We start from the raw sequence: 16,666 nt of genomic DNA on the forward strand, positions 1-16,666 counted from the left end.
AAGAGAGGCCCATTGGACTTGCAAACTTTATATGCCCCAATATAGGGGAATGTCAGGGCCAAAAGAATGGGAATGGGTGGGTAGGGAATTGGGGGGCGCTATGGGGGACTTTTGGGATAGCATTGGAAATGTAACTGAGGAAAATATGTAATAAAAATATTAAATTTTTTTTTTTAAAAAAGAAAAGTCTGAAAATACAGAAAAAATTAAAAAATAACATATATTGGAGATAATAGCAAAAACAGTCAGGAATTAAGAAAAGTATCAAGTTATAAACAGATATAATTTTAGTTTATGATTGTATAGAAAAACCAATATCATACCCTGGTGCTTATGAAGGTGAATAAATGCCATCTAAGGGAAGTTCCTCAGTTTAAATCAAAATTGAGATCTACTGCATTGGAATTACTCATTAATAAATGTATCAATATTAGTAATAGTGATATTAATTAATAATACAAATATGTTAATTGATTTTGAAGATTCTAAGGAGTTTCTCCATCCAACTGTAGTCATTACACTTATGCCCTGGGTTTTATTTCGTTCTTAGTAAAATTTTTTGCCGCATATCTTCTGTTTATAACAAACCTACTGAACTATACTGAGGTGAGAGGTTACTTTCTATCACATTTTATTGGTCTGTTTTTATTTTCATCTCATCAAGTGGGCATTTCTTTGTTTTTAAACAATCTTATGATATATTTGACTTGGTAAATTTTATATGCATTTTAGAACCAGCTTGTTGATTTTTGAGTAATAGTTATGATTGGGGATGTTGAGCCTATAATTTAGCTAAAATAAGCATCATTATATGGTTCAGTACATGAATATGGGGTATCAGTATGTTTACATTGATTTTATGTTATTTCTCCAAACTTATACAACTGCGAAATTAGCAGCCTTGCATTATTTTTGTTAAGCTTATTGTTAGGATTGATGCTTTTGATGGATTTTCAATAGAACGATTTTAAACAATATTTTATTGTACTTGCTTACATAACATGTTTCAATGGCATTTATGTTTTCAGTATGGAAATATAATCCTAGCCCGAATGAGAAGACATATTGACTTCATGCAAAGATGTCATCTGTATTTATACTTTAGTATTGTGCAGATATTAAGAGTTAAGAACACTTAAACTCGTTTTATAATTGACTTGAATTTGTCCTACTGTTTATTTTTCAATACTAGAATTTTTGTTAGTTGGTTGAAAGTTTAATACAATATATATCTATCATATTTACCACTGTGCCAGTTAGGATTCATTGTTGTTTACTTGTTTGTTCTGCTTTTTTATTAACTTGACACAACCTAGAGATATCTTAGTAGAGGAAAATTCAATTGAAATAATGACCTTATCAAATTGTCCTATATACAAGCCTGTGCCTGTGTCTGTGTAGCATTATTCTGATCAATAATTAATATGGCTGTGTGTGGAGGGGTCGTGCCCAGCCCACTCTGGCTAATTACACACTTGGAGAGAAAACCCTGCTGTGTATAAATCAATAGCTGCTCAAGCAGGCAAACAAGGATCATAAGCCCTCATATTGTCTGCTTCAGTTCCTCCCTCCAGGTTCCTGCCTTGAATATCTGCCCTGAGTTCTCCATATGATGGACTGTGATCTGAATCTTATTTTCTATAAGAAAAATAAATTCACTCATCTTCAAGTTGCTTTTAATCACTTTTTATAACAAATACTAAGACAATCCCCTCTACAAATTCCTCTCAGACCTATCCTTTATTTCCATACACTCCAAAGTTTGTGACCTGTGTTTTGTTTAAATTACAAATATATTTCTATTTTTACAAGTGGGAAGCATCTTCAAAACCCTCTGGACCTTTTTCACAATTCCAACATAATATGATGAAAAGGATAAATTTATATTGGTAATATATAAATAATATATTAAATCCAATTTGTGCTACCCATATATTTCTGAATGTGTTATCCTCCATTGAAACACAGCCAATTTACCAGGGGCTACTCTATTAAAGGAAACTTACCTCTTCCTCTCTCACAGTACCAATTGCAATTTCCCCTTGGCTAATGGTGAGATTTGATTTCACACACACACAAACACACACTCAATTTTAGTAATTTGTCTTGATTGAGCTAGCCTAAATCACACGCTGTCATACCCACTGTGAGAACACACATGTACCTGCTTTATGTACCCACAACACACTTTTTTTTTTTTTTTTGGTTTTTCAAGACAGGGTTTCTCTGTGTATCCACAAGGATATCCTTGGATCCAAGGATAGCCTTGGCTATCCTGGAACTCACTTTGTAGACCAGGCTGGCCTCGAGCTCAGAAATCCACCTGCCTCTGCCTCTCAAGTGCTGGGATAAAAGGCATGCGCCACCACCACCACCCCTCTCCCCTCCCTCCACCCCCCCCCCCGGCTTAAGACACTCTTTTTAATTAGATATTTTTTATTTACATTTCAAATGGTATCCCCTTTCTTTGATTCCCCTCTGAAAACCCCCTAACCCATCCCCCTTGCCCCTGCTCACCAACCCACCCACTCCTGCTTCCCTGTCGTGGTATTCCCCTATACTGGGGCATAGAGCCATCTCAGGACCAATAAACCGCCAACCAAAGAGTACACATGAAGGGACCCATGGCTCCAGCTGCATATGTAGCAGAGGATGGCCTTGTTTGTCATCAATGGAAATATATTCTTTCTTATAGTCATCCCTACCACCTCCTCTCACATTCTGCCTTCCAAAATGGTCTCTGAGCCTTGAAAGAACAATGCATAGCTACCCCATTAGAGATGATCACTCCATAGTAGCTATTTCTTTATATTTTTAGCAATGGTGGTTCTCTGTATTTATCTAAATCTACTATAAAAATGATGTTCTGATGAGGGATGAAAGGTATATTAGTTTATGTGTGTAACAGTAAGATAGCTGGACTCACTTAATGTTATGTCCTGTTAACAGATTAATTCCACAGGCTTTATTCCTAGGGACTATCAGCTGTGTAGCCACACGTTATTCACACAGTTATTGACAATACTAGTTATGTACTTCATTCTGTGGAGTGAGCCTTAAATCCAAGAAGAAAGTGATTGATGACTCCCATGATGTTCATGACACAATGGCACCAGTGAACATGTTTTACCAGACCAGTCACTTTTGAAGATCATAGTATTCATTCCTGGGTACAGGTGACAACTGTTTTTCTATTCTTGTAGCATGCTTAGCTCCTCTCAGCATTATGAGAGCTAGAAAATAGGTATGCAGATTTAAAGATAGCAGTATTTTGGTATATATATATATTCTGTTCTTCAATTACGTGGTGACACCATATATAAGATCTTACTATTATGTTCTGGAAGGTCACTAATACCACTGACAAAAGCCTGTAGTATTTGAGTATTTATGGTACCTTGCTGGGCAACAAGTCAGAAAGAGATAACACATTACTGATATAGGACTTTTTCTTGTTACCTGGAAATGTCTAGAAGGGCAATGTCATCCAGTTATAAGGCTAATTGTAATTTTATCTTCTTTTTATTAAGATTTAATTTTTATTTTCTGAGTGGGAGTGCTTTTCCTTCATATATATGCACAAAGTAAGTGCCTGGTGCCCATGAAAATCAGAAAAGATTATGATATCCTCAGAGACAGGAGATAAAGTAGCTTGAGAGATGCCATGTGGGTCAAGAAATCCAACATAAGTTATCTGAAAGTGCAACAGATGTTCTTAACAAGTGAGCCATCTCTTTAGGCCACTTATTCTGAATTTGATGCTCCTACTTCTTAGGTAGATATCCACATTATTTTTCAAAGGATTTTAAGTATCATCTACTCTTCTGAATAGTCCCTTTGAGAGGGATAATTTTAATGAGTTTATATTTTAAATACTACATGATCTATTTCAAGACTATTACTAAAGTAATTTTCAGAAATATTTGAAATAATCTTAAAATTTTGTTTTGTAACAATAGATTCTATTGCTATGTCAATGCCAATTCTAACTTTATGGTGTTTATTTTCCAATTGTTATAAAGTGGAGCACCTTTACTTATTTTCTATGTAATCTAATGTACTATTTTGCATATATTTTCAATTCATATTAAGCTGTTCTGATCCAATTTGCTATTGGATACCTAGTATGAATTACATACAATAATAGTTGTGTAAAAGAGGTTCTGTTACTTAGGGAATGGAATTCAGACTGTTTTCATCATTTTATCACTTATCTCTTTTTCCCTTTTAGTTTTGTTTTTCTTTTTGTTAGACATTATTCATAGCAATGTGTTCTCTTCTGATTCTTTCAACATCCATGGTATGGATTTATGTGGCTAAAATTATTTTCTCCTGCTTGTATAATGTGATCCCCTTTTTTGTTTTGTTGTTTGTTTGTTTGTTTGTTTCTGTTTTTCAAGACCGGATTTTCTCTGTATGAGCCTGGCTGTCCTGGAATTCACCTTGTAGAACAGACTGGTATAGAACTCAGAGATACAAATGTTCTGAAAGATCCACAACGTGAGGACTCCCCCACATTCTGACTCAGGAGAGGCGACACCCCAAAATCACCCACAAGAAACGGTCTTGCTGCAACTTGCAAGAGGATTTTTATTCAAGAGCGCTCTCAGGCCCACAGTCATACACCAAGCAGGGGTAGAGGACTGTGGTGCCTGGAGTAGCTGTATAAGGGGGTATTTAAAGGAAGAAACCACAACTCAAGGAAGTGGGGAGGGCTTTGTCGGAAAATACCAAAGATACCAGTTAAGAGTCACAAGGAAGTGCAAAGTCACAAGAGTCACAAAGAATACCTGGTAATTGTTCCAGTTAACTCTCAGTTTCTAAGAGCCCCTAACAATATCACATTTGCATAGCAGGTTCCAGTAATGGTCAGGATGACTTTCTTTGAATGAACACTCTTTGAACCCAGGAAGCTGGTGGGTGGAGGAATGTCGCTATCTGATTAGCATACCTTAGAGAATTAAGTCACAGAGGTCACATTCCCAAGCCTGGGCCTAAAGGCCTAGAATTTTGTTTTTACTTTATACTTTCAGTTCCTCCCCAGTGCCGAGACTGAACGAGTGTGCCACATATCTGTATAGTGTGAATATCTATATGAAGAATTATATAATCTTGGAATTACTTAACATCTTAAAGTAGGATTGCTGACCTGTATATCAGTGTACACCTTACTGTGAAGATTAAAACCCGAGTTAAGGTGAATTTTGTTAGCCAAAGTGTTCGATCAGAACCCAAGTCTGAAGATATAATCCTCCAGGCTTTCCATTTAGGTTAGTGTGCTTATGGCTTTAGTTCTACTATGGCATGACCAAAATACTAGCAAGAGTTGGACTTCTATAACACTACTAAGACTCTCAGAGACTAAGTCAAATACTGATATATACCAGAGTAAGCCAGATTTTCCATATAAAAATTGATGCACTCATGATACACAAATTTCTTTATAAACTTTCTGAGATTAAGATATTTACTTTGCTAGAGTTTTATGATAAATTATAAAAACTGTCATCTTTTCTGAAGTAGTTTATGAACAGTGATTCCAAAATGTCAACATTAAAACAAAATGTCTATTATTTTTGTTCATTAACTCAACTATACTTACATGTAACATTGAGTGGTTTACACATTATTTGACATTTAAAAATATTGATTTTGTATATCAGTCGCTTTTACCAGTTTACCCAAATGTGTAGCAATTTTGGACAGTTTTGACTGACATCTCATGCTGGTGTGTAGTAAGTTCTCTTTTCCTATGGCTGTGACTTAGGTAAAGAGACTTGAACACTTTCTGGGTAAATTGGTTGACATGACTTCCTCATAGATAAAAAGGCTCTGCTTTAAACTATGTTTCATTAGAAGTAGGTATCAGTGTGCCTTGTCCTCAAACATGATATTTCATTACTTGGTTTTGATAGTGACTGTCACATTGATGCAAGTGTTAAATGAATATTTTTAATTAGTAACTAATAGAGTTAGGTATAATTACTCTTCATGCTGACAATTTTTAAATGCATGAGTTTTATCTGAATTTATGAATTCAGTTATTTGTATTAAGTATTGCAGTACTTTTCATCAAAATGTATTCATGGACTGTTGCGAGCCGGCCTGAGGCTCACATGGACAGGGTACACCTGAGTGGCAGGCTGGGGTTGAAAGAGAGGGAACAAGGAAGTAGAGAGAAAAATGGAGCTAATTCAAGGTTCCTGATCAAAAATCAAATGTTTAATGGCAAATTCGCTTATAAAGGGGAGAGGGGCATTCCTGCCAATTCATCCTTGGAGCCTGGAACCAGCTGCGGGTGATGGCGTTCAGGAAAGGGTATAGTCTCCAGAATAGCTCAGCGACCTCCCTGCAGGTAGCAGTATCCTGAAGGGGAACATTGGCTGAACAAAAGAGTGATCTAGGGAGGAAAGCTCCACCCTAGGGAATCTCCTTAGTGGCAGCAAGGTCAAGGTCTGGCTCAGCCTGCTTCAGGCTGGGGGAGGTTACAATTTCCCCCCTATTATTAATATTTTAAAAAGGCTGGACTGAGGCATAAAATTTACTTATGCTCTATAGTCCTGCCTGGGAATTATGGTGGCTGGAGGCTGTGTCTGTCTTAGGAAATCTTAGATCTTCCCAAACCATCCAATTCTGTCTTGGAGGCTACATGCAGCTTGTTTGTGTTATATCTCACACAAATCATGGCTCTGTGGTTATGTTATCAACAGCCACGGCCTTTTGGAACATACCTCTGTCTTAGATTATGGTTCCAAGATCTGGATGCCCATCTTTGACTGTCCGGCCCTCATTAGCACACCTTATTCCCAATTCAGACCAAAGCCACAATATGTACTTAGAATGCTTCTTGATGAAGATTAATAACTGCCACCTGCCGGAGGTGAGGGTGCACAGCTGCTGCAGTAAGGCTGAGGGGCATTGACTAACCTGCTTGAAAAACAAAGTGAAGACAGTGAAAAGCAACAGTATAAAAGCTTCTTTGGGAAGTTCAGGTACTCTGTTCAATTGCAAATTAGCAACTTCAGGCTTAGACTTGGAGCACCAGGTGTGGGGGAGGTAACTTTGAGAATCACAGAAAGGATGTTAGTTTCTGGGAGAAGAGGCTGTGCTCCAAATTAACTTTTTGGCTAAAAAGGATTTTTAGCTATAATCAGAGTCATACTTACTGGAAGATTCAGGATCTGTGTCCAGTTGACAAACTAATCTCTCAAGCAGCCGTTGCTCTCCATCTTCTTTTTGTGAAAAAACACAGACCAAGCCCCTTCCCCAGATTAAGACTGGGTCTGGACCTTCCATTTGTTAGTTGATGGGTCCCGCCACTTTACCATGGCATAAGAACTAGACGTAACTGGATGCCAGTTTTTAACATCAGTTTGCAAAAAATTTAGAACAAATAAAGCAAAAGAAAAATGTGCTTTTGGTGACCTTGGGGGATATAACTGCCCTTGTTTTGTTTTTAAAAGTCAATTATTTAAAGTGCGATGAGCACATTCAACTACTCCTTGTCCCATCGGTTACAAGGAATTCCAATTTTATGTTTGATTCCGAATTCTTTACAAAATTAAGTAAAATTTTTGCTAGAATAGGATGCCCCGTTATCTGTCTTAATAAGTTTAGGAAATCCCATCATATTAAAGGCTTGTAGGCAATGATCAATTACATTTTTGGAGGTTTCTGCAGTATGCAGAGAAGCAAAAAGCAATCCTGAACAAGTATCAATACAAACATGTATATATTTTAATTTTCCAAATTCTGCATAATGAGTTACATCCATTTGCCAAATATGATTAGGCATAAGACCTCATAGGTTAACTCCTAAATGTGGCACTGGAGATAATGTAATACATTTAGGACATTGTTTTACAATCATTCTTGCCTGCTCCTTAGTGATCTTATGTTGGAGCCTTAAGGTATGGCTAGAGAGATAAAATTTTTCATGATCAAGTTTGGCCAAAGCAAAAGGATCTGAAATTAAAGCTTCTCCTATTAGAGCTCTATCAATGCAATCATTGCCTTCAGCTAAAGGTCCAGAAAGACCAGAATGAGATCATATGTGGCCAATATAGAACGGATGTTTTCAGGCAAGAATGATGTTTTGCAATTGTGAAAACAGGGATCCTGCTGGTGTATTAAGGTTAAACGTACCACAGGTCTGCAATAAGGGTACTGATTGTACCACATATAAACTATCAGAGAAAATATCAAAAGCCTCATTCACAGACTAAAAGACATTCAGTACTGCTGTTAATTCTGCTAATTGAGCTGAGAGGCCAGGAGTCGTTATGATTACCTGTTGATTATTTATAAGAAATCCAGCTCGTTCTTTAGAGGAGCTATCAGTAAACACCAGAACAGCATTGTATAAGGGTTGTAAAGAGGTCATATTAAGAAATATCACCTCATGTACATTCAAAAATTTTATAAACCCATCTTGAGGGTAGTGGCTGTCTATAGTTCCTTTAAACCCTATTTGAGCAAGCCACCAATCTGTACTGTGCTGTTTCAGCCAAGTGTCTTTACCTACGATGTAAGGCTGAACAATAATATCTGGCTCTTTGCCAAAGTAAGTTAGTGCCTGCTTCCTTCCAAGGATAATCATCTGAGCTACTGGTTCATAATATGGCAAGATATTATGTTTAGGAGAAATCTTCGAATGTATCCACATTAGAGGAGACTTTTGCCATAACAATCCTATAGGTATATGAATCATATTAAAAATTAAGAGATGTAAAGGCAAAGAGTGACAAATTGCTCTATATAAGTGACAAATTGCTCTTCAATAGCTTTTTCCACTTGTTGTAAGGCCAGAAATCCTTCTGAGGTTAAAGATCTAGGGGAGGTAGGATCAGAACTCCCTTTAAGAATATCAAATAAAGGTTTCAACTCCCCTGTAGTAAGCTTTAAATAGGGGCGAAGCCAATTAATATCACCTAACAATTTTTGAAAATCATTCAAAGTCCTTAAGTTGTCTCTGTGAATAACTATCTGCTGGGGAAAAACAGCTTAATTAGTAAGTCTAAAGCCCAAATAATTATTTTTTCCCCGCCATCAAAACATCATCTGTGAAATGAATTATGTAGATCATAGGCCATTGTTGTCTCTCAGGCTGAATGGCTTGTGCCACAAACTTTTGCATAAGGTAGGACTATTAGCCATGCCCTGTGGGAGAATTGTCCATTGATATCTCTTCATAGGTTCCTTAAAATTTGTAGAAGGAACACTAAAAGCAAATCTTTCACAATTCTTAGGATGCAAAGGAATAGTAAAGAAACAATCCTTCAGGTCTACCACAATTTTATAATATCCTTTAGGAATGGCTACTAGGGATGGATGCCCAGGTTGTAAAGGTCCCATAGATACTATGGTCTCATTAACTTTTCTTAAATCTTGTAACAATCTCCATTTACCAGATTTTTTCTTAATAATGAAAATTGGTGTATTCCAAAGGGACTGAGATTCTACTAAATGTCCTGCCTCTAGTTGCTCCTGCACTAGCAAAGAGGCACCCACCCACACCGGAATATCATTAAGCCATTGAATTTTATCAGCATTGAAATGCAGGCAAGATAGTGGCCATTACTGAAAATACTCCAAATCTCTTGTGTTAGAGTGAGGTTTAGGATCTTCAAAAGTCTTAATTCCTAGTCCCTTCTTTTTTAGCCCATGACCAGGCAAAAGACCCTGTCTGAGCATCTAGTCACCATCTCATTAGGACTGTACATTATAACGCCCATCTGTGACAAGAGATCTCTTCCCCATAGAGTTACAGGCAAATTTAACATAACATAAGGCTGCATTTGTCCTGATTTGCCTTCCCCATCTCTCCAGGTTAGCAATTTGGAGCTTTGTTTTGGGTTACTAGTATAACCAATTCCTTGAAGGTGAGTAAGCATATCAGTCAAAGGCCAAGCTGAAGGCCAATCTTGACCTCTAATAATTGTTACATCAGCTCCAGTATTTATCAATCCTTCAATGCTTTTTCCATCAAATGTCAATTTAAGGTCAGGTCTCTGATTAGAAATAGATTGAACCCAATTCACACCAGAGGAGTCAAAGCCACCTTGTCCTCTCTCATTCTTAACAAATCTGGATGGTGGTGGATGTAGAGGAATTAAAACAAGTTGAGCAATTCTTTGATTAGTGGGTACAGTTATAACACCATGAGGGGAAGCAGCTATGATTTGAATTTCTTCCTCATAATAATTATTTATAACACCTGGATAAATCTGCAGGCCTTTTACAATAGAATTGCTTTGTCCTAAAAGAAATACACAAGTTTCTACAGGTAGAGGTCCAAAGAATCCGGTAGGCAGAATTTGGACTCCCATTTCTGGGATTAATATTGTGTGGGTGGTGGAACAGAGGTCCAATCCTGCACCTCCTGGTTTTTCCCTGACAAGTTCAAAAACTGATCTCTTTGGCTGGGCAGCAGGTTCATTACCCCATAAGCTGTTTGTCGGGGCCTGGGGCTAGTCCCTCCTCTCATTCCCCGGCAATGGACGGCCCAGAATGCCTGGCTTGGATTTGCATACCTTAGCCTAATGGTTGCCCTTTCTGCACCGGGGACAAATTCCTGGGACATGGCCTGCTTGCCAACTCTCAGCACGTTTGTTCTTAGGACAATCACTTTTAAAATGACCCACTTCCAAACTTAAAACATGAATTATTCCCTCGTTTCCATGAGAACATTGCTTGTATGGCAGTCCCTTGCAAAGCGGAGCCGAAAGCCAAACCCTGATTATATGACAGACTGATCTCTGCACAAAAACGGATATTCCCTCTAAATCTGTTTGTCCTTCGTGTGGCTATATAGCGGCACAACACATTGCGTTAGCATTCTCATAAACCAATTGTATAACTAAAGGACTTCCTGTGTCAGATTTTCCAAGGATTCTACTAACTGCCACTAATAGTCCTGGTAAGTTCTGGTAAGTCCTGGTAAGTCCACAAAGTTCTGGTAAGGCTCATCAGGTCCCTGCCGAATGTTGGCTAAACTCCACCAACATCCCCTATAACCAGCAATTGTCCCCAAACCCAGCGAGCAGCTGCCGCAATCTGCGTGTACACTCCAACGGGAAAACCAATCTGATTAGCCTGGTCTTCATACAGACCTTCTCTCCAGAAGCATGTTACTATACCAATCTGGATTACCAGTCTGAGCATTTAAAGCCGTGCGCCACCACGCCCGGCTTAAAGTTTCTTCTTCGATGAATCATGGGCAACAAGAATCTATCCTATCTAAAAACATTTCTAACAATTGTACTTCAAGCCCTACTCCTCTTGCCCAAAGCAACTTTGAAAACTGTGAACAATTGCCTGATTCGTCTCTAAGTCAAGGTTCCTGATAAAAGATCAAATGTTTAATGGCAAATGTGCTTATAAAGGGGGAGGGGGGAAGACCCATTCTCGCCAATTCATCCTTGGATCCTGGAACCAGCTGCAGATAGGGTGCAGGATAGGGTGTAGTCTCAGGAATAGCTCAGCAGCCTCCCAGCAGGTAGCAGTATCTTGAAGAGGAACAGTGGCAGTGCCTGAACAATAGAGTGATCTAGGGAGGAAGGCTCCACCTTAGGTAATCTCTGTACTGGCAGCAAGGTCAAGATCTGGCTCAGCCTGCTTCAGGCTGGGGGAGGTTACAATGGACTTCTGATTTTTAATATAATAGATAATCACAAAATTATTCTCTTTATGATAAAATATTTGAAATTTTTACTTCACTAGTCCTTTTAATATTACTCATTCTTTCATTTTTCTTTCCATTAATTAATTTTTTCTTAGTATACAATCTGCTTTAAAATTATTATTTCTGCTCAAAAATGTTATTTAATTATAAATAATTATGCACCTAAATTCAAAGGTGTCTCACCATAAGATACTAGGTTCTGCTTTTATATCTATTAATTATACTATTTCTCTGATCTTAAAAACAAGAGTATAATGCAAATAATAAAAATTATTCCCTAACTTTATTTTTTATATTCATGCATACTGATGCCCACTTGAAATATTTTATAAGTATATTTCATATGGATTTTCATCACTGTTCTATTGCAATGAAGAGATACCATGACTATTGCAACTATTATAAAGGAAAACATTTAATTGGGGATTGTTTACAGTTTATGAGTTTTATTACATTATCATCATAGCAGGCAGACATGGTACTGGAGAAAAGGTTGAGAGTTCTACATCTGGATACACAATCAACAGGAAGAGAGAGAGACTGGGCTTGGCTTGAGCTTTTGAAACTGCACATCCAATACACCTCACATGATACACTTCCTTCAATAATGCCACATTCCTTTATTTTTAATTTTTAATTTTTATTCACTTTACATCTTGACCACACCTATTCTTCCTCCTCCCCTTCCAGTCTCACCCTTATAAATCTCTCCCCCATTCCTCCCACACCTTCTTTTAAGAGAAGGGTATCCTCCCTTGAGTGCCACTCCACCCTGGAGCATCTAGTCCCATCAGCTCTAGGCACATTCTCTCCCACTGTGGCCCACTGAGGCAGACCAAGAACACTACATAACAATCTGTCTCAAGTAGTGCTACACCTTGATGACCAGACATTTACAGATATGAGCATGTGTGGGACAATCTTTTTCAAACCATTAAATTATAGAAATCCATTTTACATTTACAAATCTATTTTCATATGATAAAATGAGAATATATTTGTGCTTTACTGGTGTTTCCATGGCATATTGGCACAGAATCTCTTTAATAAATAAATTTGCATGGGCATTCATACTACATGTAAGTGTTAGTAATATTTATATACAACTGAAATTTGCCTTAGAATTAGTTTTGTTTTGTTTTTATTTTCATTTTGCGATGTTTTGTCTTACTGTGTGATGACCCAGGTAGGGGAACATGCATTGTAGGCCAGGTTATTTTAGCATGTATAATGCTCATGTCTCTGCCTTTCCAGTGCTGGAACATTAGTTGTGTTCTAGTCTTGCTACCAAATACATTAATTTGTCACTTCACTAATATGAGAATGAAATGTGTGTTTATTTTAAGGAAAATATGGTTCTATTGGATTGCTTAAAGCCCACAAACAACAAAAAGTGCGTGCATAAAACAAATACTTTTCCAGCTCTTTAGATTCTTTCCATAGTTATCTTTTGGAATGATTAATTGATGTGTAAGCCACAGACATGGAGGGCTGACTTATATATCATAAATTGCAGTATTAATATCACTACTATAAGCAGTCAAGCTAAATGTAAAGAATTTTGTATTAAATCCTACTGTGTAAAAAGCACAGCATCAGACCAATGTGATCTAAATGATGAATGATAATTTCTGCTCTACCGTTATTTTAAATTGCCAATGCAATTTTATTTCTTCTTTACTGAATTTTGTTCAATTTTAATTTTCAATGCAAACTTATACTAAATATGTATGTTCTGTACAAAAATATATACATATTAATTAAATATGTAAGAGTTATTAGGACATAGCTATATCTGTTGTGAGGCTATGCCAGGGCCTGGTAAATACAGAAGTGGATTCTCACAGTCATCTATTAGATGGAATACAGGGTGCCCAATGAAGGAACCAGAGAAAGTACCCAAGGAGGTGAAGGGGTTGACAACCCTATAGGAGGATCAACAACATGAACTAACTAGTACCCCCCAGAATTGTGTATCTAGTTGCATATGTATCAGAGGAAGGCCTAGTAGGCCATCAATGGGAGGAGAGGCCCTTGGTCTTGAGAAAATCATATGCCCCAGTACAAGGGAATGCCAGGGCCAGGAAGCAGGAGGGGAGGGGGGCTGGGGAGAGGGCCGGGGAAGGGTATAGGGGACTTTTGGGATATCATTTGAAATGTAAATGAAGAAAATGTCTAATAAAAAATGAAATGGAAAAAAAAAGGGTTATTAGGAGAAATAAATAAAGCACTTTTATTTCTCATACTATTTTTCTCAGATTTGTTTTATTATTGTAAATATCATATCTCCAAACTTTATGAAGACATTGCTGTAAATAACAGTCCATAATGTCTTCATGAGTTCTTCAGGGTTTGTAGAATATTTTTCTAGAGAGTTTTGTTTCCAAGGAGAAATGTACATGCAATTACTTCAGATGAATACTATTTCCCTCTACTTCACTTGTTTTATTCAGACTCTAACCATGAAGGAAATTCTTTTCCTCATCTTTGTCACTATTGTTCTGCTTTGTTGTCATAATGCTGTGTCAGAGATGGGATTGCAAGGGGCTTTAGTCAAATACCAAGCCCTGTCTGACATATAACACTTCTTATGGGAAGTCACAGATTCGTAGCTAAATGACACCCTTTCCTGTCCTATGGTGCCTTTTCAACAAGCATTTTTTCCTGCATATTTTGCTGAACATAGGAGTTCATACATGACTAGGAGTATTTAACTGCAACCCAGGTTGGTCTCAAGAAACTGATCTCTCTATCTTAGTCATAGCTGCAGCTTTAAGTTAACTTCTAAAATTCTAATGTTTAAAACTAAATTAAATTCAGTCCAAAGGAGGAAAAACTGCCATAGAGATAGTTACCAAGTTCCTGGTAGCAGTTAGAAGAGTCATAAAATCCTTAGGCTTTTGCTCTCTAACAATATCTGTTTATGAAATTCCAATAAAAATCATTTGAAATGAAAATTGATACTATACATATATTGGAATTTGGAGGAATAAACAATGATATACCAGGCAGCATGCTCAGTACTATACAATCTATCTTTATAGTGAATATTTTAAAGAGAAAATAAATTCCTGAATATTTATAATGTAAGCATGATTTTCTACTTTATAAAAGAGAGAAGTTTAAATGTTAACATACTGTTTTATATTCGAGTTAAGAAGTTTTATATTACTAAATATGAGTTTCTTGTAAATTCATAATTTTCAGAGGGTTAAACATTAATCTACCTATGTTTACTGTGACTTGAATATAGTTTTATCTTTCCTTTCATTATTATTTCCCTCATTTACCGTTGTAGACAAACATACACGGGTAAATTTTAAGTAGCCAATTTGATGTCACTGTATTTCTAAAATCTAAACTTACTCTAAATGTTGGCCTTGTACTAAAACAAGAGGTAAGCAGTCACCCAACCTAGATGATACTTGGACATTATAAGATAAATGGACTCTGATTGTGAAGTAGTCACATCTGTTTGTTTCTGTTTCTTCCTATTCCCAAGAGGCTCTGACGGTGGCACTCTCCTGACAGGCACTGGGGGGCAGTAGTGATCCTTTCCTCCTCAGAGTCAGGAGATTTCACTGCATTTTACTAAATTGTCTCAGGTTTTTCTATATTGGTATTTAGACATTACTCATTATAATGAGTTTGTTTTATGCCTTTCTCTGCTAAAGATGCACCTTAGATATCACACTATAATTAGACAAGACATCCTGCTCATTTGACAGTTTTACCAAATACTTTTTGAAACTATAGAAATTAGAAATTTCTCCTCTATAGCTGGGATGAAAAGAAAAGTCATATAAATGTATTATGGAAGATAACATACCAAATCATGAACAAATTCATTGCATTAGTTTTAGAACCAAGAACTTGTTAAAACATGAAAATTAATAATTAAGATTCTTGTTAGATGAAAAAAGAAATGGAAATTTAGAAATATGAATTTAAAATTTGCTTATAAATCTGCTTAACATTCATAGATTTAAATAATTTAAAATTTTTGGTAACTTTCTATATAAGGTTAACATATTTAAGTGTAACACTAAATTTTTCTTATTTGAAAAGATGAAATATTTCACCAATTCTTAATCTACATTTTATACTTCATAGCAGTTTTAAAATTTTTGTTATTTTAATTGTACTGAGGACTGGACCCAAGGCTTTTTGTATGCTAGAAAGGTGTTGATACTCAACAATTCTTATATTATGTCCACTGTCAGATTTTACTTTATCTGAATAATTATTAAATAAGAACACTAATTTTCTTATTTTTGAAAAGAAATTTGAAAAATAAACATTTAAAACAGAACTATGTAGGAAAGTAGAGAGCATACGTGTCTGTTAAGACATTACCAGAGTTTACACTCCTTCTTTCTTTCCTTTCCTCCATCTCTCTTCCTTTGTTTTTCTCATGCCGGAATTGATGGGACCAATGTTATGTATATCAAAGATGGGTCCATTATATTAAGAATTGTATATCTTTGTTCTACTATTATGCAGGTTAAGAAAAAGAAAAGAAAAGAAAAATTTCTAATTCGGTTACTAGAACTAATAATTTACACGTAGAAACGCTGCACTCATTAACCAAGGCTGAGCATTAGCCCAGGGATGGGAAAGCATTCTGCAAGTCCGGACTCTCCTCTGCAGCAGATGTATTGTGGTCCAACGTGTCTAGGTTCTCAGTATGTTCATTTACTTTATGGTTAGAATTTGTGTTCTTGTTTTCTGTACGATTGAAGATTTCCCGGAACGGAAGAGATAAAATGTATCACGGTGGTCGTGTCCATTGTCACAAATGGATTGTACAGCAGCATACAGAGAGAAGCTTGACAGAAAGTGGTATGCTTAAGTACCCAGAAGAGGACATTTGATCTAGGATTCTTAGCAGGGAGAGGACTCTTGTTCTGGGGACAAGAAAATACATTGGAAATAACTCATCTGTGGATGAAGTACAGTGACAGACTTACTTCTACTTGAAAA

The sequence above is a fragment of the Mus caroli genome, chromosome 15, assembly GCF_900094665.2.
Source record: "Mus caroli chromosome 15, CAROLI_EIJ_v1.1, whole genome shotgun sequence".
NCBI lineage: Eukaryota > Metazoa > Chordata > Mammalia > Rodentia > Muridae > Mus > Mus caroli.